Here is a 23,407-nt window from a genome sequence, read left to right on the forward strand (position 1 = left end):
ACAAAAGAAGCTCATCATGGACAGGAGTCTAGAAAAATGTCACTCCCCTGAGAAGAAACAGACAGTATAGGAGCTCAAAGGCCGAGAGAAGCTTGTGCCACAATTCCACAGTTCCCGGGGCTAGAGAAACAGCGTGTCCTAACATTTAACATGGAATTTTCCACTTTCCAAGGGTTCTGTTCACTATTAATATACTAGCTCCAAATCCTACTTGGGAAATAGAAAATAAACTGTTACCATATCAACTGAGGGACAAACACAAAACTGACTATATGGTACAAGTTAAGTCTTTACTGGATTAACAGACTGAGCACAAACGCAACCTGGGCCATCATATTCGGGACAAAAGAGAGACAGAGAAGGAAGGGGAGGGAAGCAAGTCCTGTGTCCGGGCTGCTATTCAAAGAACCTTTAAGGCCTTTAAAGATTTAAGAAATCTTCAAATCACTGTTAAAAGGTTATCAGTCTATACAAAAATCCTGAACTAAAGCCATACGAACAGGCCATTCCTTGTCTTTAAAAATGTTCTTTATAAAACTACAATGAGATTCTATTTTTCACTCATCAGATTAGCAAAAATCCTCAAGTCTGACAACACAGACTAGCAATCACACAGGGAAAGACCAGCTCTGCCACTACACACTGCTGGTGAGGGTAGAAACAGGTACAACGCCAGCAAGGGGAACATGGCAATATTGAGTAAAACTAGAAATGCATTTTCTCTTCATCCAGAAAATCCACATTGGAAATTATTCCCACAGATACATTAGAACACATACATATATGCACATGCCCACAAGCTCCAAAAACCAAAGCAAATTCCTAATTTTTATATAACGTCATCCGGCAATAAAATTAATCTGAGTTAATATGAAGCTATTTACGGGCTTTATTTAGCCAACACTGTGGTAATCACACATTTTCCATCTAAAACAGTAACTTGTTTACCTGGTGCTCTGTAGAAATGCTCTGTAATTTTGGAACATATATCACATTCACACTTGTGAAATCCAAAAAAATGTGAATTTCTAAACAGCTAGTCTCCCTATGGATTGCAGGTAAGGAATTTAGGATCTGTACAAGCTTATTCATTAGAATATTTTTTTAATTTACTTATTTTAATTAGAAGGATAATTGCTTTACAGTATTGTGTTGGTGTCTACCAAATACCAACATGAATCAGCCACAGGTTTACCCATGTCCCGTCTCACCTGAACATCCCTCTCACCTCCATCATTACAATATTTTTAATAAAAGCAAAATACTGGAAACAACCCAAATGTTCAACAACAGGAGACTGGTTGAGTCAACCATGAACAACTACTCTTTCCTTACTTTAAATCCTCTCACTCAGCCACTATGGTGGGTGTAGTATCTTCTGTTTGTAAGACACATGCTATTTTTATAGACAACTTTCACCTCATATGTCTCTTAAAGATATAAAGACACTTCAAATAAAATCCCCACTCTACAGGAGCGTAAGTATATTTGGTGAGAAAGACTACACAAACTAACCTAAGATTTAAATAACAGCTCAGGGTCATTATAAAGACATCAATACAAAAAGTCCTTTACAAAAGCCCATTATTTACCATTTCACTATGCAGAGTACATCATGAGAAATGCTGGGCTGGATGAAGCACAAGGTGGAATCAAGATTGCTGGGAGAAATATCAATAACCTCAGATATGCAGATGACACCACCCTTATGGCAGAAAGTGAAGAAGAACTAAAAAGCCTCTTGATAAAAGTGAAAGAGGAGAGTGAAGAAGTTGGCTTAAAGCTCAACATTCAGAAAACTAAGATCATGGCATCTGGTCCCATCACTTCATGGGAAATAGATGGGGAAACAGTGGAAACAGTGACTGATTTTATTTTGGGCTCCAAAATCACTGCAGATGGTGACTGCAGCCATGAAATTAAACGATGCTTACTCCTTGGAAGGAAAGTTATGACCAACCTAGGCAGTCTATTAAAAAGCAGAGACATTACTTTGCCAACAAAGGTCCGTCTAGTCAAGGCTATGGTTTTTCCAGAGGTCATGTATGGATGTGAGAGTTGGACTATAAAGAAAGCTGAGTGCTGAAGAATTGATGCTTTTGAACTGTGATGCTGGAGAGGACTCTTGAGAGTCCCTTGGACTGCAAGGAGATCCAACCAGTCCATCCTAAAGGACATCAGTCCTGGGTGTTCATTGGAAGGACTGATGTTGAAGCTGAAACTCCAATACTTTGGCCACCTCATGTGAAGAGTTGACTCACTGGAAAAGACCCTGATGCTGGGAAAGATTGAGGGCAGGAGGAAAAGGGGACGACAGAGGATGAGATGGCTGGATGGCATCACTGACTCGATGGACATGAGTTTGGGTAAACTCCGGAAGTTGGTGATGAACAGGGAGGCCTGGCGTGCTGCGGTTCATGGGGTTGCAAAGAGTCGGACACAACTAAGCGAGTGAAGTGAACTGAACTGAATCCATTCTTTTAAAAGGAACTCACCCAAAAACATCTTCTGAAAAAACAAACAAACAAACAAACATGGTATGTTAGCTCACAGAGGAGTAATTGAGGAAGCTTTACTCAGAGCTCCACAGGAAACCCGTAACTAATGTAATCAGTGAGGAAAGGCACATAGACCAGAGCTGGGGCTTGTCCTGAAAGGACAGGGAGAAGGTTGGAAAAAAAAAAAAGAAGTAGTAGGAACTTTTATCCAGGAAGCTTAGTTTAAACACATTCTGGACAAGAAGAACAAGAACGTGTGATCGTCAGGAACATTTTCTAGAAAATTAACAAAGCTTGATGACAAATGAACACGCAGCTTCTTCACCCATTCCCAGCATGGGGAGCTTTTCTGCCATCTGGGCGCTGAGTAAAAGCTCTACACAAATAGGAGCCAAGCCAGATCCGAAAGGGTGCACACCCAGGTGGGCATCAGAAAGCACAATCTTTCCATTCTCGTGTCACTGACCCCTGCTCCTCATAAACACTACAGCTTGTTCAGTATTTGTCTTCATTTTAAATATTTAACAGTTACGTGTTTCCTTACTAACATAAGTTGATAATGAATGTAATAAGTTGAACTGTATAAAATTATTGCTATTTAAGCTTTTTACCTACCAAAAGAAGGCAATTTCCAATGGTTTAAACTTCCTTTTCATTACCATCTTCTCTTCATGTCTAGTCAGTACCCACCCCAACTCAGGTTCTCCCTACTGCTTCCCATGATATATGATAGCGACCGAGCCTGCCTCCAACACCACCTTACATACTCTCTACACAAAAATATCCACAAGCACAGGGTTGATCAGGACATGCCTTTTTGCATACCTTTCTCTCCTACCCCCAAACGCTTATTAGAATCCAATGGACCACAACTGATATTTTTAAAGGATAATCTTAAAACAGAGCTAGTTATCAAAATGGCGACTCCTTTTCAAATTTTATAATTTAATTATTTTTATTAAATAACTACTTAGAAAACTTTTCAAAGATGATTGTTACAGATTATAAAATTCCTTGACAGCAAGAATACTGGAGTGGGTAGCCTTTCCCTTCTCCAGAGGATCTTCCCAACCCAGGATCAAACCCAGGTCTCCCGCATTGCAGGAGGATTCTTTACCAGCTGAGCCACAAGGGAAGCCCTAACAGCAAGAAATGACCGTTATTAACTGACCTTAGAGCAATAATTTATATACAAAAGTGAGTTATACTCACTGACCATTCCTATTTTTTTTTGTAAGTATGAAAAGTAAGAATAGAAAAAGCATAAACAAGCAGAAGGAACATTTAAGACATTGGTAAACACATACTTAGAAAACGTTGAAGCAAATAAAAATTTAACTGCTTAACACGAATGAAAAGCATGTTATATGTTGATAACCGCTTAAATTACTAGTAAAACAGCAAGTATTGATTCTAACTATTCCTTGGTGACAAAACTAGAAAAAGTGAGTGTAAAATCAAGAATCAATCACAAGAAAAATGAACAAATTTTCCATGAACAACTTTTAAAACAAGATGAATATAAAACCAGTGTATTAGGGAAAAGAACAGAGTGGTGGCTACTTATTTCTCAGGGCTGCTTTGACACACAATGGTTTAAATGAATTAACATTCCCAGTTACACGTAATTATTGATGGGATTAGAAGATTGTGTGTCAATAAATATACATTTATATATATATAAATATTTAAAACTTTTATATAAAGTTTAACAATGTGCATTGATACTAGCAAACATAAAAATGGAAATATATTTTGCTTACTTTTCACTGCAATTTTCATTGGTAGTCACCTTCTGGTCTTTTCTTTTTTGGTATCTGAGCATAAGTAACTGCCATAGAAAGTTAAAAACATTAGAAGGTAATATTTTACATAGAACAATTTGTCAGGCATAAATATTAGAAATTTAAGTAAAACAGGATACAGATACAGAGAAAGACACAGCCATATACGAAAATAAAACACAGTGAGCTTAAATCCTTAAGGAAAGGTCAATCCTGGCTTCCTGATTACCCAGCAAACTATGATATAAAAACATTAGAAATTCTCATGATACAAATTCTTCTCTCTTGTGAATTAGAGTAACCAACTTACATGGTTATAACAGCTATTAAAAAGCAAAATTCAACTAAGTAAATTTTAAAGATCTTACTGGTTTTATCCAACAAATACGAGTTGGGCACCATCCCATTTAGCAGACAGAAGGAATGCCAAGGAAGTGTACAAAAATGAGAGATTTTTATAGGCAGAAGAAAGTAGGAACAAGAAGGTTTATCAGGCAAATAAGAAGACTGGTTATGGCAAGATCATCCCAATTTGGGGCTTCCCAGGTGGTGCCAGTAGTGGTGAAGAATCTGCCTGTCAATGCAGGAGATGGAAGAGATGCGGGTTCAACCCCTGGGTTGGGAAGGTACCTGGATCCCTTGAAGAAGGAAATGGGAACCCATTCCAGTATTCTTGCCTGGAATATCCCATGGTCAGAGAAGTCTGGTGCGCTATAGTCCACTGGGTCGCAAAAGAGCTGGGCATAACTGAGCACACACACACATTCTTCTTTAGGGGAGAGCAAGGGTCTAGTGTTTAGTAGGTAATTCTTGATCGACTGGTTTAAGATTTCATTTCTGGGAGAGCCAATACTGTAATTAAGTTGTCGCAGTGTGGTCCCATGGGGTTTAGCATAACTGACTCCATTTTGGGCCTGCTGTCTTGTTTTTAACACAGCCAAATTCTTCTCTCTACCTATAAAACATTATGACAAGATTAGACCGTTTTTCAAGAACCCTTAGTTTGCCAAAATTGTTTTAAAATACCTTAAATCAATGAACTATGACTTTATTCATAAGGAAAGTCAACTCTAACAGTGAATCTTTAATAAAATTAAAATTAAAATCATGTTCCTCAAAACTCAGAGGATTTGCTCTCAGAATGATTTTAACAACCAATTTGTTTATTTCAATTTCAGTTTGATTTCATTGAAAATAAGAAATTCTACAGAAAACACAAACTTAACAGATTGCACAATATAAAATTATCACCTTAAATTACAATTTAATATTAATAATGGCTAAGACTGTCTGAATGAAATTGAGGAAAAGCAACATTAATAGCACACCATCAATATCAAATGGGCTTCTCTTTTTAAAGCTTTCAACAGTTATACACAGAAGACGAAAATACTGCATGGGAAATAGACTTCAATGTGGTCAAAAATTAATGGTCACAAGCAAGGTTGAATTCATGTAGTTATACTTGGGGACTTTTTACATAGTCCCATAACAAATTATTGGTTGTGAACACCAGACCAAAGGTAAATGAGGAACATAAGGAGAAAGGGTGCATTTCACTGCTAGGGGTTAGCAAATTGACTCTGCAAAGGGCCACACAGGTATAATTTTATGTTTTGTGGACCAGACTCTTTCCTAACTTACTCAATTTTGCTATAAATAATGAGCATGGCTATACTTCAGTAAAGCTCTATTTACAGGCACTGAAAATTAAATTTCATATAAATGTTCATGTGTCACAAAATACACTTTTCTTTTTTTAAAAAAATTAAAAATGTAGAAGCCTTTCTTGGTCTGTGTGTTGTACAGAAATGGATGGCACACAAGATGCAGCCGTGAACCAGACTATGCCAACCCTGTTCTCAGTCACATGCAGAACCACACTGACTCTTAATCACATTGTGGAAAAAGAAACTAGAACCTTTCCTAGACCATTTGAAGAATACACTAAAAAATTTGATTTTATATTTCAATATAAAATATTTAAATCACAAGCAAAAAAAATAAAAGTTCTTTACAAATGCCAATGGAACATTTGGAAATTTGCATAATGAAGGAGTGAAAGTCGCTCAGTCCTGTCTGACTCTTTGTGACTCCATGGACTACACAGTCCATGGAATTCCCCTGGCCAGAATACTGGAGTAGGTAGCCTTTCCCTTCCCCAGGGGATCTTCCCAACCCAGGGATCGAACCCAGGTCTTCCGCATTGCAGGCAGATTCTTTACCAGCTGAGCCAAAAGGGAAGCCCGAAAATGAAGTGCTTGTCTGCTGAAACCCAGGAGGAGAGACAAAGGTAATCTTAATAAATGTAGAGTCCATATATCCTAACCACGATACAAATCTAGAATTTTCTAACGTCAAAAAACACTTAACCAGAAATTGAAATAAATTTCACTTCTCAATGGGTTACATAAGGAAAACATTGCATAACACATGAAATAATGAGTGAACACATTAGGCTTTGCACATCAGTGCTGCCGAAGTTAAAGTGATAGAGGTGTTACCCGCCTCCTGATGAAAGGACTCGATAGCACCTACAAGCTTGTATAAGAAATTAAGCCTACATCCAGTCAAGCTCTGGTGGTACCTGCCAACCTGGAGAAAATACAGAACAGAATGTTACCTGAACCATGAGAACTCTATGGGTCCAACAGCCCAGATTCTTCAGAAAATCTTTTGTACAGAAAAGGAAGTACTGGAGGGAGGAACTACAGGTTAAGCAAGACTTAAAGGCAAAGATAGTTTTTTAAAAATAGGCAACACCAAATTGTTGTGCCTGGACAGGAATACGTGCGTGAAAATTAAATAACTTATTATTCTGAAAGTCAGAAAAGTGCCTCATTTGGGAGAGAAAAGGATGCTTAAAACACACGGAAGGGCTTCTGCCGGGGCTGGCAAAGATCCCCTTCTTGACCTGGGTGATCATTACAACCATGTTTCTCTTATAATAACTCACTGATATATACATTTCTTTCTATAGTTTTCTTCAGCAGTATTCCATTTTACAATGGAAAGGTTACACACAAATTAATTAAAGCAAAAGAAAAAAACCTTAATTTTTTTTTTTTTAGAAAGAGGAAAGAGGATATTATACCATATCCAAATAGGATTTTTTTAAAACACAGGGGTTAAAAGGAGTACTATCTACAACTTTGTGCCCCAAAATGTGAAGATCCAAATAAAATTAAAAAGAACGATAATGAAATGGATAGTTTCCTAAATCCACACTCTGATCTGGGCTGTAAAGAAACTGTAGACAACCCAAAATTTTAGAAGACAATTATAAATGTAGTAAAAGATCTTCCTTTAATATCACAACATCCCTCACTCCCAACCAAAGGCACAATGGGCAAATTTTAACAACCCTTAAAGCTATTTCAAATCCTAAAAGATGATGCTGTGAAAGTGCTGCACTCAATATGCTAGAGGATTTGGAAAACTCAGCAGTGGTCACTGGACTGGAAAGGGTCAGTTTTCATTCTAATCCCAAAGAAAGGCAATGCCAAAGAACGTTCAAGCTACCACACAATTGCACTCATCTCACACGCTATCTGGAGAAGGAAATGGCACCCCACCCCAGTCCTCTTGCCTGGAAAATCCCGTGGACAGAGGAGCCTGGTAGGCTACAGTCCATGGGGTTAGGAAGAGTCAGACACAACAGAGCAACTTCAGTTTCACTTTTCACTTTCCTGCACTGGAGAAGGAAATGGCAACCCACTTCACTGTTCTTGCGGAGAGAGTCCCAGGGACGGGGGAGCTTGGTGGACTGCCGTCTCTGGGGTCGCACAGAGTTGGACGTGACTGAAGCAACTTCGCGGCAGCAGCAGCAGCACACACTATCAAAGTAATGCTCAAAATTCTCCAAGCCGCGCTTCAACAGTACGTGAACCATGAACTTCCAGATGTTCAAGCTGGATTTAGAAAAGGCAGAGGAACCAGAGATCAAAGTGCCAACCTCTGTTGGATCATAGAAAAAGCAAGAGAATTCCAGTAAAATATCTACTTCTGCTTCACTGACTATGCTCAAACCTTTGACTATGTGGATCATAGCGAACTGTGGAAAATTCTTAAAGAGAGGGGAATACCAGACCACCTGACCTGCCTTCTGAGAAATCTGTATGCAGATCAAAAAGCAACAGTTAGAACCGGACATGGATCAACAGACTGGTTTCAAATTGGGAAAGGAGTATGTCAATTCTGTATATTGTCACCCTGCTTATTTAACTTACATGCAGAGTACATTAGGCAAAATGCTGGACTGGAAGAAGCACAAGCTGGAATCAAGATTGCCAGGAGAAATATTAATAACCTCAGATATGCATACGACACCATCCTTATGGCAGAAAGCAAAGAGGAACTAAAGAGCCTCTTGATGAAAGTGAAAGAGGACAGTGAAAAAGTTGGCTTAAAACTCAACATTCAAAAAACTAAGACCACATTCTGTAAAGCAATTATCCTTCAATTAAAAAATGAATAGAAAAAAAAAAAAACTAAGATCATGGCATGCGGTCCCATCACTTCATGACAAATAGATGGGGAAACAATGGAAACAGTGACAGACTTTATTTTCTTAGGCTCCAAAATCACTGCAAGTGGGGACTGCAACTATAAAATTAAAAGACACTTTCTTTTTGGAAGAGAAACTATGATCAACCTGGACAGCATATTAAAAAGCAGAGATACTACTTTACAGACAAACGTCTGTCTACTCAGAGCTATGGTTTTTCCCATAGTCATATACGGATGTGATAGTTGGACCATAAAGAAAGCTGAGTGCCAAAGAATTGATGCTTTTGAGCTGTGGTGTTGGAGAAGACTCTTGAGAGTCCCTTGGACTGCAAGGAGATCCAACCAGTCCATCCTAAAGGAAATCAGTCCCGGGTGTTCATTGGAAGGACTGATGCTGAAGCTTAAGCTGCAATCCTTTGGCCACCTGATGTGAAGAACTGACTCATTAGAAAAGACCCTGATGCTGGGAAAGATTGAAGGTGGGAGGAGAAGGGGATGACAGAGGATGAGATGGTTGGATGGCATCACTGACCCGATGGACATGAGTTTGAGTAAACTCCAGGAGCTGGTGAAGGACAGGGCAGCCTGGCATACTGCAGTTTATAGTATAGCAAAGAGCTAGACACGACTGAACTGAACTGAAAGTAGTTAATAATTCCTACTATAAATATCCTGAAAGAAACGGAAATGTCCCAAGTTATTTTATGTTAGCATGACTCTGTAACAGCAAAACGTGACAAAGAGAGCACAAGAACAAATGAACTCACAATATACTGTGACCAAGATGGGTTCTTTCCAGAAATGCAAGGGCAATTTAATACTATATAATCAGTTAATAGATTTTCTAAGTAACCTAAAGAAGAAAAGATCATAATATCACTTCATTAAATGTAGCAAACCTTTGATAAAATTTAATACACATTCCTAATTAAAAAATAACCTAAGCAAAAAAGACAAAAAAAAAAAAACACCTTCCATTCCTTAGTAAAGCATTTGTTAGTATGGAAAAGAAACACAAATAGCAGATATAATGGTAAAACATAAATACACTTCTCTTAATAGATAATCAAGATATTGGCTATTTTGTTCAACATTGTTAAGGAGATTTTAGCTACCCCAATAGGTCAAATAAACAAAACAAGAAGTATAAAATTTAAAAGGAAGAAAAAATTATAATTTACAACAGTCATTTATCTACAAAAACATAATTTTAAAAATGTTTTTAATTTATAAAATGCTTAAAACTACAAAGTTAAAAAAATAAATCCAAAACTGCTTGAAACTCAGTAAGTATTAAAGTGAAGTGCCAGAGACTACTCTGAACACTAGATGAACCACAAAGAAAATACAGGAAATATCCCAGTACAGTAGCAACGACAACTTTCACGCATTGTGAAAAACACTGATGGAGAAAATGTGTGACTTGTTTGAAGGGTTTAAACGGTGTTTGATTAAATCAAGAAGCACAACATGCTCCTGGATGAGAAGACTTGTTATTGGGAAGATATAAACTCTCCTCAAAGTAATCGGTACCTCTAATGCAGTTCTAATAGATACTCCAAAGGGACTGTGAAAGCAGAAAGCGGCAGACTTAACAAACATATTGAAGCCCTAAATTGCCTGAGCACACCTAGGATTTATTTAAGCAGTATACAATGAAGGAAATAGCTTTGCAAGATGGAAAATCCACAATAGATCTATAGTTATTTGAAAGTGTAAGGTCTGTCTGAGGAGAGATATACAGATTAACAGATCAAAATTAATTCCAAAATAGATCCATAAGTATATCAAAATTTAGAATATGACCCAGGGGCATTTGTTGATGGATTGAATATGATGATTAAGACTTTTCTGGTTGCACAACTGCAAAGAAAGATATTACTTACTGAAACTAGGATAACTAGAAGAAGGTCAAATGAAGCAAGAACAGAATAAATTCAATTGTAGACCTGCTGAATCTGAAGAACTACCGTGAAGTCTAAGTTCAGAAATACCACGTACATAGTAAACACACACAGTGAGGTAAGTGGGTGTGGAGGTAAACAGCCCTCTCGGCTGGAGCTGTCAACTCGAGAGTCACGGAGCTGCTTCCTGAAGTCCTGGACAGACAATACTGTCAAGAGGAATGTGTAGTGATGGAGAAAAGCACTGGATCTTGAGAAATGCAAACACTTAAAGCCCAGGCAGAGGAAAAGAAGCTCAGAGAGATACGGTCGTCAACGAGGGATAACCAGGAATGTGCAGCGTCACAGAAGCAAGGGCAAAAGTGGACTTCAAAATGGAGAAAGTCCAACCTGAGGTACTGAAAATGTCTGCTGCAGTTATCAAAGCGCACTCCGCAGTCTGCGAAGAAATCCAGCGATGAACCTATATTTCAAAAGCACCTTTAAAGGGCTTGGATAGATAAAATTTTTAAAGGAAAATAAGAGGAGAAAGACAGAAAGGTATTAAAAATGGAAGGAGGGTAATCCAGAAGAACATACAAACAAGAAACAATGGTCATCTCTGGGGAAGGAATTATAAGTAGTTTTAAACTTTACACACTTCCATATTGCTTAACTATAGTATCTTTACCAAAAACATGGAGCACTTATGTCAGCAAAAAATACAAATCATTCATCGTGAAGGGGAGGGGATGGGAAAAAATTGAATAAAAAGGACCTCCCAGACATTTTATTTAAAAAAAAAAGTTATTATTGAAAAGTAAAAAAAAATTCACAAGGGCCCACATAGACCCAGAGCATTCTAACTCTTTTATTACAGCCAGATCCTATGACGTGAAATGCTTTTATTCATTCCTTCAACCAGACTCTATTATGACCCCTCACTGTGCTAAAAACACTAGAGGCAAAAACATAATTCAGAAACTGCCCTTAAGCCATAAGAGCTGACAGTAAAGAACACAGAAATGTAAACAAATAATTTTAATTCAACATGACAAGAGTATACACAAAGTGCCAAGAAAGGAGTATATTAAGGTATATGATAGAAGAAAGACAATTTGAAATGAATCTTGAAGAAACATTAGGTAGAAGTTCCTGTCAAGGTCATCTTATTCAAAAGGAACAGAACAGCAAAAGCAGAGGAACGTAAAGAAATGTCTGAGAAGCCCGAGTCCTTCTAACAAACCTCCATTCTCCACCCACCCACCCTCTTCACCAGGCTTCTCGGCTCGCCATGGGCGCCCCAACGTCACTGACGAGCACTTCCTCAGGTCTTCATCTCTGTCTGAAGCACCCAGCACAGGAACATGCTTATCTTTCTTTTAAACTCTGTACTTAAAAAAACTAGCGTCCATACATCAATTCATGAGTTCTTAACCCTTAACCACCCTTCTTACGCATTGTTTTAACTTTGAGCCTATCACATTGCATAGTGATACCCTACTATTGAATGAAAAAAAAAAAAATGAGTCCAAATATCCAATAAGGTTTAAATCAGTATCAAGGAATAAGACTGATTTATCAACAGCCACATTTTGTTAGTATTCATACACTGCTATTTTAAAGAAAGAAAGAAAGAATCTTAGTAATTCCAGAAAAATCATTAGTATTGCCATTTTCTTTGGAAAAGTTATATACGTACATGGCTGGTGACTGAAATAAAGGTCTTCCCAAGTGATAAAGTGGTAGCCAAGGGTTGAGGGAAACAAAAACCCAAAAGAAAATCTCTTTCCTAAAAGAAAATAGCATTTCTGTTTTCACATACTATTTCTGTTAAAAATCTCCGGTCATTTGTTCATTCATTCATTTCTCCAGATTAAACAAAATACATCTATTGTATATTTCATATGTTTTAGAAACAAAGAAATCAAGTTATCATCTCATTCTTTTATAAAAGATAACTATCTTTTCTTTAATTTAAAATTAATTAGCAATTAATTTAATTTCACTTATACATTTCAATTTAGTTTTCTATTTTGTGTGGAAGTATGCCCTGTTACCGGAGAAGGCAATGGCACCCCACTCCAGTACTCTTGCCTGGAAAATCCCGTGGACAGAGGAGCCTGGTAGGCTGCAGTCCATTGGGTCGCACAGTCGGCCACGACTGAAGTGACTTAGCAGCAGCAGCAGCATGCCCATGTTACATCTGATAAATTTTGCTAAAAAATATATAATACCACAGTTTCACAAGGGATAGAAATGCTAAAATTCAAACTTTCAAACTACAGCTATATGTATTCTAAATAGTAATTTTCTCCTTTGATATTCTCTTTTATTACTGGAAATGTAACACAGCATCCTTCCTACATTGTAACATTATAGCACAAAATCTGAGATCAGTTTTTAAGCACTCAACATTCTAGGGGGAAAAAACCATGAAACTAAAGCCTCATTACAGTGATCATTCCAGTTACATGGCCATTTCATACAATTAAGAGTCCTGTATTACAGATCTGTAACAGGTCTACAGTTATACGTGGAATCATACGTTCAACATTAAAACACCACCCCCATCATGACGAATTAGTCATGACACCAAAAGACATTTCTAAAAATTGACAGGGTTTAAGTGGAGACAAACCAAGATATAAAAACAAGATAAACCCAAACAATGCTGCTTTCTGAAGGTAACATAGGTAACAGAAGGCCATAATGTTGAAGATCTGATATGTATCAGGAGGCCCCTCCAGAGTGAATACTGAGATTAGCAGAAGTGGGGCTGGGCCTATCATTTAATTTCTGCTGTAAAACCCTGACCAAGGTTTATGACCTAAGAACTTGAAGAAATGGCAACCAAATGTACTTTTAAGTTAATGATATTAAGGACTAGAATAAATTTCAAACAGATTATATAAGATTAAAAAATTAAAATTTCAACTCTCTCTTCTTTCTCCCCTTGTCCCTCTCCACTCTGGGTTTTTCTGTCTCTCTCTATACATGTATGCATATGTGCATTTGTGTAAGTAATTCATTTTAGGATGCCGAGTTACTAACACAAAAATTAATAAAATCTTCTATAAGCAGACTTAGAAGGCCATTGTATTTAGTTGACATTAACTTTTTCAATAAGGAAATCCGGCAAATCAACTTTACTAGAAACAGAGTCTGATTTTAGATATTTTGGAAAACAAAAAATCTTGTCTTCCTGTTAAAAATTCAATAAGCAGAGAAGGAATGTCTTTGAAATAAATAATTGAATCATCACCCTATTATCTCATATCTTAAACCATTATCATATATACAAACATTCCCTACATCCACATTTTTACTAATAAATAAAATTCTGATTCCCTGTTGCTGTCTTAGCAAAATGCACTAAACCTCATACCAATTATACAACTGACAATACATACTCTTTAAAAAGAAAGAATCCTGAAATAATCCACTTTGTTTCTAAACAGACATCACTGTCTCAGACTTAATCTTCAACATTTCTACAAAAGAATAACTATCAAAATTAGCGAAATGTTGCACAGTTCTTATTCGGGAGAATACCCTGACTAAAGCAGACCACTCACTAATAAAGTGCAACTTAATAAATCATGTGGAATCTTATTTTGTTCAAACCCTTACTAACTCCTAGCACCATCTGTTACCATCAAAACTATATGACAAGATATGATATATAATTAATAGGTAAACAACAATCTAATTAAAATGGACAAATACTCCATGTTCCTGCCATTTGGGAGCTCTAATTACAGACTAAATTTTAAGCTTGAATTAAATATTTAAGCTGGAAAATTAACTTTCCTTCTCGAGCCTTGAATACATTAATACAGATATGTGAAGCGACTTCCTGATGGGAACTTAAACATGTAATTTAGTTTCATCAAAGCAGCTACTAATTGTTAAGCAGCAGTACCTTACCATATGTACACAATAGCTATTCAGAGCTGAAAAGGTGGTTCCAAAGCACCCCTCTGCAACCCTTTCCTGACATAAATATAAAATGTATATACAGCACAGCAGTAAATACACACACTGAAAATAAATTACTTCGAGTCTTAGCTTTCAGTGCTTCTTGAAGACAATTAGAAATTGGTCTAAATAAACAAAATATACCTATATTTGACAAGGCAAAAACCACACAAAAGTAAAAAAAAGGCCAGAAGGACAAAAAGGATCCAGGTATAAAATTCTAAGATAACATGAAATTAATTAAAGACCCTGACCTACTGAACCAAAATAACGAGTTAAGACAGGATACTAATTCTTTTCTTCCTATCTGTTCCCTTCATGGAATATAGAAGACTTCAGTAATAATGTTCGAGGGAGCATTTAGAAAGATGACCACTTAAAGGTGAATCTTTTTTTACATGTTTCACTAATTTTTAATGCATGAAGAAAAGATTCAGAAAAATGACCTTAACAAGCACCTGTTTAAGAAAATAAATTCTACAAGAGTATAAGAAATATACTAAATTGCAATTTTATACTGAGCAAACAGAGAAAATGACAAATCCCTAAAAAGGGTATATATCACTCTTTTTAAAAATAAGTTATTCTAATTGTTCATAAACATAAAAAATGGCAGGTCAAATATATTAACAGGTTGGTTATGAAAAGAGAACACTGTCATTAAATATTTCTTTGTTAAACATTAAATAGCAATTAACTTCTAGGTTATACTAAAATTACTTTATTTTTATAATTACACAGAAATAGTAATATAATGCACTGCCTAACATTCAAGGCCAACGAAAAGTATGTAATGCCTGCTTACATTAAATTTCCTACACTTGAAATTTTCACCAGAATTTAAGTGATATAATATTTAATCATAAAAGATCTGCATTTAAGAATAAAAAAGAGCTTCCTGTTCTACTTTGACAGTGCGTGCTTAGTCTCTAAGTCATGTCTGACTCTTTGCAACCGCATGGACTACAGCCCATGAGGCTTCTCTGTCCATGGGATGTTCCAGGCAAGAACACTGGAGTGGGTTGCCATTTTGTCCTCCAGGGGATCTTCTCAACCCAGGGATAGAACCCGTGTCTCCTGCATTGCCAGGTGGATTCTTTACCACTGGGAAGCCCACTTTGACAACAGGAAATATATTTACTATTTTATAACTCATCACTCTTACTCTAGGGTCTGCTCAAGAATAAGTCTGCCTGTTTTTGCAGGCAACTTAAGTTTGTCTACCAACATTTCCTTATATGCATCCTTTCCAAAAGCTGCCAGTACTGGACTAGTGCTGAAATTTTTACTCATGTGAATTACAGAACATTTGAACCCTTAAGTATCTTAGTGATCCCTAACTATGTGAATATGAAGATACTTTTTTTAATTTCAAAAAATAAGCAGATTTGTTATAAAGATATAATGTACAGCATGGAGACATATTCAATATTTTACAATACTTTTGTATGGAGTATAATCTATAATCCAATTACTATGTTGTATACCTGAAACTAACATTGTAAATCAACTATACTTCAATAATTAATAAAATAGTGTATACATACATATTTTAAAGAACAAAGTTTCTATAAATTTTATACATGGAAAAAAATCAAATATCTGCTCTAAAAACAGATAAGTGAATATACTCTCAGTATCTGACAAAACACACTAACTAAATCCACAGATGTACATGCGTTTAAAGATGCTTTGTCATTTCTCTCAAGTTTCATAATGATCTGCAGCCACAGACTTGCAGACACCCACAGAAAGAAAAGCAGAGCACTCTTTGAACAATCCTCTGAAGTGAGTCTTTATTTCCACGTTATCCTGTATCACACAAAGAACAGCAAATGAAGGACAATCAGTAAGTATTACTGAGAGAGAAACACTTTCCTAAAAATTGATCTGATGGATATACAAAACATAGCATGGTTCTTGTCTAATACTAAATCAGTCAACTGGAAGAAAACAGAAGTTATTCCATAATGCAGGCTAGAAAAGTCTATTCAATTTTATTTAAGATCTGTATGCTGTAAAAGTACATGCCATGGAATTTACTATGATGACAACTATATAGATATGAAATTCATGACATATTGGTTCAACATATTGAACTGGTTTTTAAAACCAATTTATATAAATGATTATAATAGTCTATATTATGTTTAGCCTTTGAGGCATATGGTAGTAAATTTGAATTCAATTTTAAATAAATTTACATAAATATAAAAAGTTCAGTAATTTTTATCCACCCTGAATATGAAACAGAACAAGTTGAAAAAACAAGAGACTGTGCTTTATAAATGCACTTGAGGCCAAAGTTCAAACAGGCCAGAAACCTAAGTTTATTTCTTACAAAGAAATCAAAAAATGACTGACTTTCATACGACAAAAAGAGAAAAACAAAGTCATCAATGGGGAAGGTACTACTGAATATTAAGTAGTAAATATTTATATCAATATGCATAAAAATATATATTTAGCAGTAAAAAATGATTTACATTTACTACATATTCTTACTATATATTCTACATAAAAATTAACATAATTCAAAAAACTTCACACTGATGTATGGTATACATATATTTAGATGGAACTACTAATTAAGATAGGAATACAGCAAATCCCCTTTGAGGAACTGATGCAATTTACAAAACGCAAGTATTCTTAAAGGCCATCAAGTTTTCCTTGATAAATACTACAAAGTTAGAAATTCTATCCTTTGCATAAAGACGGTTCTAAGTTCCCATCAGTAAATCGGAGCTCAGGCTCTGATTAACTTGGAAACTGAGTCAGGAAACATCCAGGCTCTAGAACATGGGGCACAGACAGTGTGTGTGAAATTAAGCAACCTTGATAATCAACATTTGCACCTTGACCTCTCACCTCATCCCTGTTCCATCAAATAATTAAACACCCATACATGCAGAAATTCTACACACATTAACCCAAAACCAAGATGACATCTAAATTCGGAGTTTATTAGTCTAGCACCATCAGAGGCATTTCCAGACGACTATCATCTGCCAGTTGCTTGAGAGGAAACCGCGGAGCAGAGCTGAGTCCAGCTTCTCAGCTGCAGTTACGAGGACTCTTCTCCCCTCCTGTCTCAGGTCGCTAAGGCCAGACACTCTTCTGTTTATGACACTTTTCCTCCAACATTTTCTTCTGAAAATTTTTGAAATTCAGAAAAGTCTGCAAGAATGTTATAGTCAACGTTCATATACTCACCACCTAGATTCTAATAACACTGTTTTATTTTAGTGGTTTTATAATTTACTTATCAAGCCATCAGACCATCGCTTTCTTAAGCATTTCAAAGTTGAAGATGCTATGATACTACTTTTTCAACATCTTATACAAATATTTCCAAATATACAGAAAAGGTGAACACCCACCTAGAATCTTCAGTTCATTTTAGTAATATTTGCTTTAGCCTAATGTCCATTTATCTGTCCATCATTCTGCCAATCCATCATACTGCAGTATTTTAATTACCTCAATTACTGGTGCCACTCTTGATTCCCTTCTGCAAAAGGACAGCTACTGAAAAGTTGTTTGTATGTATTCAAAACTGTTACCTTATCTTTACTGCTTTCAGTTCAAGAAATGTTTAGCTATACGTGCTTTGAACATTTTTTCACTTCTCAATTTCCTATCCAGTATAAAGACACAAACCCTTTAGGAGAGAACTCATTTGTTTCTCTTTTGCAAAAAAAAGAAAAAGACACTGAAATATTTTCTAAGGTTACTTGATAAACTTAAAAAACTCACAGAAAACCAAGTTCTTTGGGGAAAATAAACTGTGAGCTTTAGTTAATCAAGACACTTGACAAGTGGCTTTGAAACTTGACTTTGCAGAGAAGTTAAGACTATTAAAGCTAAGTATTTATGATATTTTTATACTTATGCATGGTGTGTGATTCTATGATGCATACATTCTACAATGTGATTACATGATGTATAATTGTCTTTTTGTTGGTAAAAATTTCACTCCCAATTCACATGATGGAGTTTATGTGTATTTTATGTGTATTTCCTGAAGCTCTGCTATTCAGCTAAATGAATATACCACTGGATCTCCACAACCCTCGCCATGCAGAGGCTCCCTCAGTCCCTCAATCAGAACAGGAGCTTTCAAACTCACTGAAAGACCTCGTTCTTGGACTTCAACCCCCTCTGCCCTTTCCGGTTTCCCTTCCTCCCCTATTAGATGGAACTTGACTATCTGAGGTCTTCCCAGCACAGTGTCCTCTCTCGCCCCGTGTCTATCAGCTGCATCTTTCCTGAAAAGCCTCGGACACTAGCTCAGGCTCAGCCATCTTCTCTGATTCCCCTCTCCACGTGCGGAGGACACAATGAACCAACAGGAAGCCCCTCCACCTCTCGGCCACGTGAGACACAGCGGCCATAGCGCCTGCTGGAAGGGGCACCGCCCGCTGTCCCGCCTGCAGGCTCCAGCAGGGCGCTCGCCCCCGGAGAGAGAGGGGCCACCGCTGCAGAGCGCCGGGCAGCGCGGGCTCTCCCCCCAGGCGCCGCCGGCGCCGCCCTCACCGCCCGGCCGGCTGGGACCTCCCCAAAGGGCGCTGGTGTCTGACCCTTCCCCGGCCTGCCTTCCCTCCTCTCCTCTCCTCACAGGGGTCAGATGTGCACTGCGGTCTGAAGCTTTCCCACCTCACTCCTGACCCCCTCTCTCCCTTACCTCCTAACGTCTCCCTCCACCCTAGTAAATGTCTTAAAACTTCCATATCCATCTCGGCCTCTGCTTCTTGGAGGACCTCAACTGTCACATGCACTATTTTATTATTTCTAGGATTATCAGTTAAAAAAAACTAGCCCTCCTCCTATAAAAATGAACCCCTCCACTGGCCTTGGCCCCAAACCTGTCTCATCTTTTCAGACTTGAATCAACAATACGCCCAAACAGAGGTCATCCTTTTCCCCTTCAAAATGTCCCTCTTGGGCTCATCACCTATGGAAAGACACCAGCAAGATACAGCCAGATACCTGTATTTTCGTCTTGACCCTCCCACCTCAGACCCGTTAAATCCCAGACAATTCTACCTCCTAAATTAGGCCCTTCTTCTCCCTTACTCCTGACTCTGATTTACTCCTGACTTCCTTACTGCTGTCTCAGTTCTTCCCTGACCAATTGCAATAGTCTCCTAACTAATAGTCTCCTAATAGTAGCCTGGCTTTTGAGTTCTCCCTCCAATCACTCGAATGCTTAACTGTCGCTTAAGGGCTCTTTCTAAAATTTAAATCTGATCACACAACTCTCTGGCTTAAATCCCTTCAGTAAGTCACAGAGCCTAACACTGCAATCTGAGGTTCTTTCTACCCCATTTGTCTTCCCTGCTTTTTTCTTTTTTCCTCCAAGACAGAAAGCCCAAGTTCTTCATGTATAATCCACAAGACTCTTCGAAACACTAGATTTTATAGCGACAGTCTCAGGTGTCAATATTACCCAACATGCGAACCTGAACTACATGCAGTTGTCCAAATGCACTTCAGCTTTGCCATCCCTGGGCCACTGCAGGCAACACTTTCCTCCGCCTGCAGGGTGTGTCTTCACATGACTCACACACAGCTCAGTCTGTACCTTCTCCGGAAGCCTCTGGGGATCCGGCCCCCAGTCCCACCTACAAGCTGCTTTAAGAATTTTTTTTTTCCTGCAGTCTACAATCTCCCATCCACGACTCTATCATTTCATTCATCTGACTAGATGTTAATTTTTTTAGTGCCACTCCCTTCTATAAACTGCCAGTTCCTAGAAGAAAAATCATATTTTAACTTGTTGATTCTAGAATACTGTTTGCAGTAATAAGTACATAAGCAAAAGTTTTTCTGGAAAGAAATCATTTTTAAAAAAGGAAGAAAGAAAAGATTCTTAGTACCTCAATAAGTTTTTGAATTATTTTACAAAATAAATGTAATTCATACTTGCTGGTTTTCATCTTCACTCCTGTGATGGTTAATTTTATATGTCAACATGACTGGGCTAACGGACGCCAAGGTAGCTAGCAAAATATCACTTCTGAGTATGTCTGTGTGAGCTTCTCCGTAAAATATCAGCATTTGAACTGGAGTGAGTGAAGATGCCAACATGAATGGGCATCACCCAATACATCCAAGGCCTGAACAGAGCCAGAAGGTGAAGGAAGGGCAAATTCGTGCTCTGAGCTAATGCAGAGGTATCTGGACTCAGACCTGGATTCAGTCCCTTCCTCCATCCTCCATGCCATCACCCCAATTCTCAGGCCTTTGGACACATTATGAATCACACACTGCATGAATCACATTCCTGGTTCTTCAGCTTGCAAACGGCACATCAGGGGACTTCTTAGCTCCTAAGCTGCATGAGCTGATTTCCGTCTTTTATACAGGTAGATCCTTTTGGTTCTGTTTCTCTGGAGAACTCTCACTAATAAAACCCACAGTCCAGGAGGCCAGGCCACTGTAAACTGTTTCCCGAACATTTCTGGGAGTCCTGTTGAAGTGTTTCACATGTGTTCATGAGCCAGACCAGTCAGATGACAGGCACCTCCCCGGGCACATCTACCCATCACCCCTCTCTGTGCCTCTGGGTTGGTCTCAGACGTCTGCCGGCTTCAGTCCCTCCACACTGAGCGTGGGTAGGCGTCAGCCGTTTCCTCGCCCAGGGGCTGGCGTCGCTCTGTCCTGCTCATCACTGGGGGCGCCTGTCCCCCACAGGCCCCACTCTCTGCGGCCCGCCTCCCCCGAGCTCCACGACAGCCACTGTCGCCCAGCAGCACGGCTGTCGCCCAGGGCGCCCCGCCCTCCTGACGCGGCCAGCGCAGCGCGTGCACACGGGCACTCGGGATGCTGGCAAAGGGGAAAGCGCTCCTTCCGCTGGACTCTCCGTCTAGAGCGTACACGTGCCCTGCCACTTGTCCCCAGGCATCTCATGACGCTCCTCATTCTCCTGCTCTTTCTAAATGTCTTCTTCTCACACTCAGGTATTCTTCCATCTCCACTGACACCAGGCCGGAGAGGTCCAGACCAGGTCTAGAAAGAGAACAGACCCCTGCCGAACCCCGAAACGCTCCTTCTCGACAGCGGAGACGGCATCGCCAGGTCTGGCTCTTTACTCCTTTTCTTTTTAGAAAAATTTCCACTTTTGTTCCTACACAGCAAGGATGTGGCTGAACCCCTACAAGGAGCACAAGCAAAGGCCACACTGAGGACAGGAGTCTTCAACACTAAAACAAAACACATCACTTGCGCACACGCAACGCCTTTCCGTGCCCCAGGTTTCTCATCCTTAGTCTATTCCGTTAACAGCCCTCCATTAAAAGTCCTAAAGAATGCGTGTCACTCAAAGCAGCTTTCCCGCTGACAAATGAAAGCCTCCCTTTTGGGGAATTATCTCACAAATTAACCTTTCTGTCTGAGCTCCGGTGTGATTCGGCCGGCAGCGTCCCATCACCTACCCCGCAGTGTCAGGCAGTAGTAGGCATCCCATCAGCTGGGATCCCAAAGGCTCTCCCGGACCAACACTGGGGGCGGGGGGGGGGGGGGGGGGAGACAATGGCCAGAGAGAGGCCCGCGCAGGAGCCCGCCTGCCTGGGGACACCACAAGGTCTTCCCTACAAAGGCAGGGTCCGTTCTGAGAACGCACAAGGTCTTCCCTACAAAGGCAGGGTCCGTTCTGAGAACGCACGGGAAGAACCAGAACTCTTCTGGCAAGTCCCACACTGGATTCAGACTCTACATTAGAAAGTAACACGTACCAACAAAGCATGAAATGTAAATAAGACAAAGAATGGACTTGGGAAAATAATAAGGCAAACTCTCTGAAAACAAAAGCGACCTTTTAAAGAAAATGTGTAATGAATATATATAAATATTACTGATAGTTCAATTTCATTTAAAAATTGATATGCATTTAGAAATTAAATCCTTGGCTTTATAAACATGATGAATAAGCAAATAATTTATGGTTATATATTTCTTACCACAAGCATTTTATGAAAGAAAATTTTCCTGAAAGCTCCATTACTAACCAATTCCAAAGTGTTCAGTCACTAAAAATAAAGCTCCTTATTTTTTCTAATCTATTTTGATACTTTTAGCCATCTCATAAATTGCATATCTTTTTGGATTTTAACAACCAATCCTCCTAGAACTTTTATATTATGGTAAAGAAAAAGTACATGTGTATACACACACACACACATACATATATATACACACACGTTTTAATTTTTATGACTTTAAAAATTAATCTTTACATCAAATACAACTCAATCTTTTAAAAAAAGATACTTGAGGGAGGGAGGGGAAGAGGTTTTAAAAGAATAAAGGAAATAAAAATGGACAAGGATTGAAGCAGTATGGTGTAGATTTCAGGTAATTTTAAGCACTGGATAATTTTAATCTAGAAAGAAGGCCTCAATTCAGTTGTAAATGTATTTTACATAATAGTACACTATTCCCTTAGAGAATCTGGATGGTGGCATTTTTGAAATAAGCCAGGACAACATGGGGGAAAGCACCCTCTCCTTATGTTGTGTTTATTCAATTTGTGGGCTCCTACTGCAGGTGGTCCTTGAGACAATAATATAAAAGACTTCTAAAGGATAAATATGATCATTTATTTAAAATTCAGGCAGTTCTTTAAAACTCTATTTCTATTCAGAGCGTCCAATTATCTACAAGATATATACAGGCTGCAATACAAGCCATTATGATTGATTGATTGATTTTAAACAAAAATACTAGCACATACATACACAAAATGAAT

General features: G+C 38.3%; 1 protein-coding gene across 50 annotated transcripts in view; it reads right to left on the minus strand.

Moving 5' to 3' along the window:
• TBC1D5 (TBC1 domain family member 5) overlaps positions 1–23,407 on the minus strand; it is a 589,150-nt gene that overhangs the window by 388,116 nt on the left and 177,627 nt on the right. For 7 of the 50 annotated variants that reach the window (XM_081573317.1, XM_081573360.1, XM_081573332.1 and 4 more), the window contains one exon: positions 4,262–4,329. The exons of 27 other annotated variants lie outside the window; for them this stretch is intronic. The gene's annotated coding sequence lies outside the window, so the exon portion shown is untranslated. Of the gene's footprint in view, positions 1–4,261; positions 4,330–4,912; positions 5,238–20,583; positions 22,273–23,407 lie in introns of those variants that run through there. 16 more of the 50 variants (XM_081573324.1, XM_081573364.1, XM_081573336.1 and 13 more) reach the window with 7 other exon arrangements.

The sequence above is a fragment of the Giraffa tippelskirchi genome, chromosome 2, assembly GCF_054371585.1.
Source record: "Giraffa tippelskirchi isolate mGirTip1 chromosome 2, T2T-mGirTip1v1.2.pri, whole genome shotgun sequence".
Classification (NCBI taxonomy): Eukaryota; Metazoa; Chordata; class Mammalia; order Artiodactyla; family Giraffidae; genus Giraffa; species Giraffa tippelskirchi.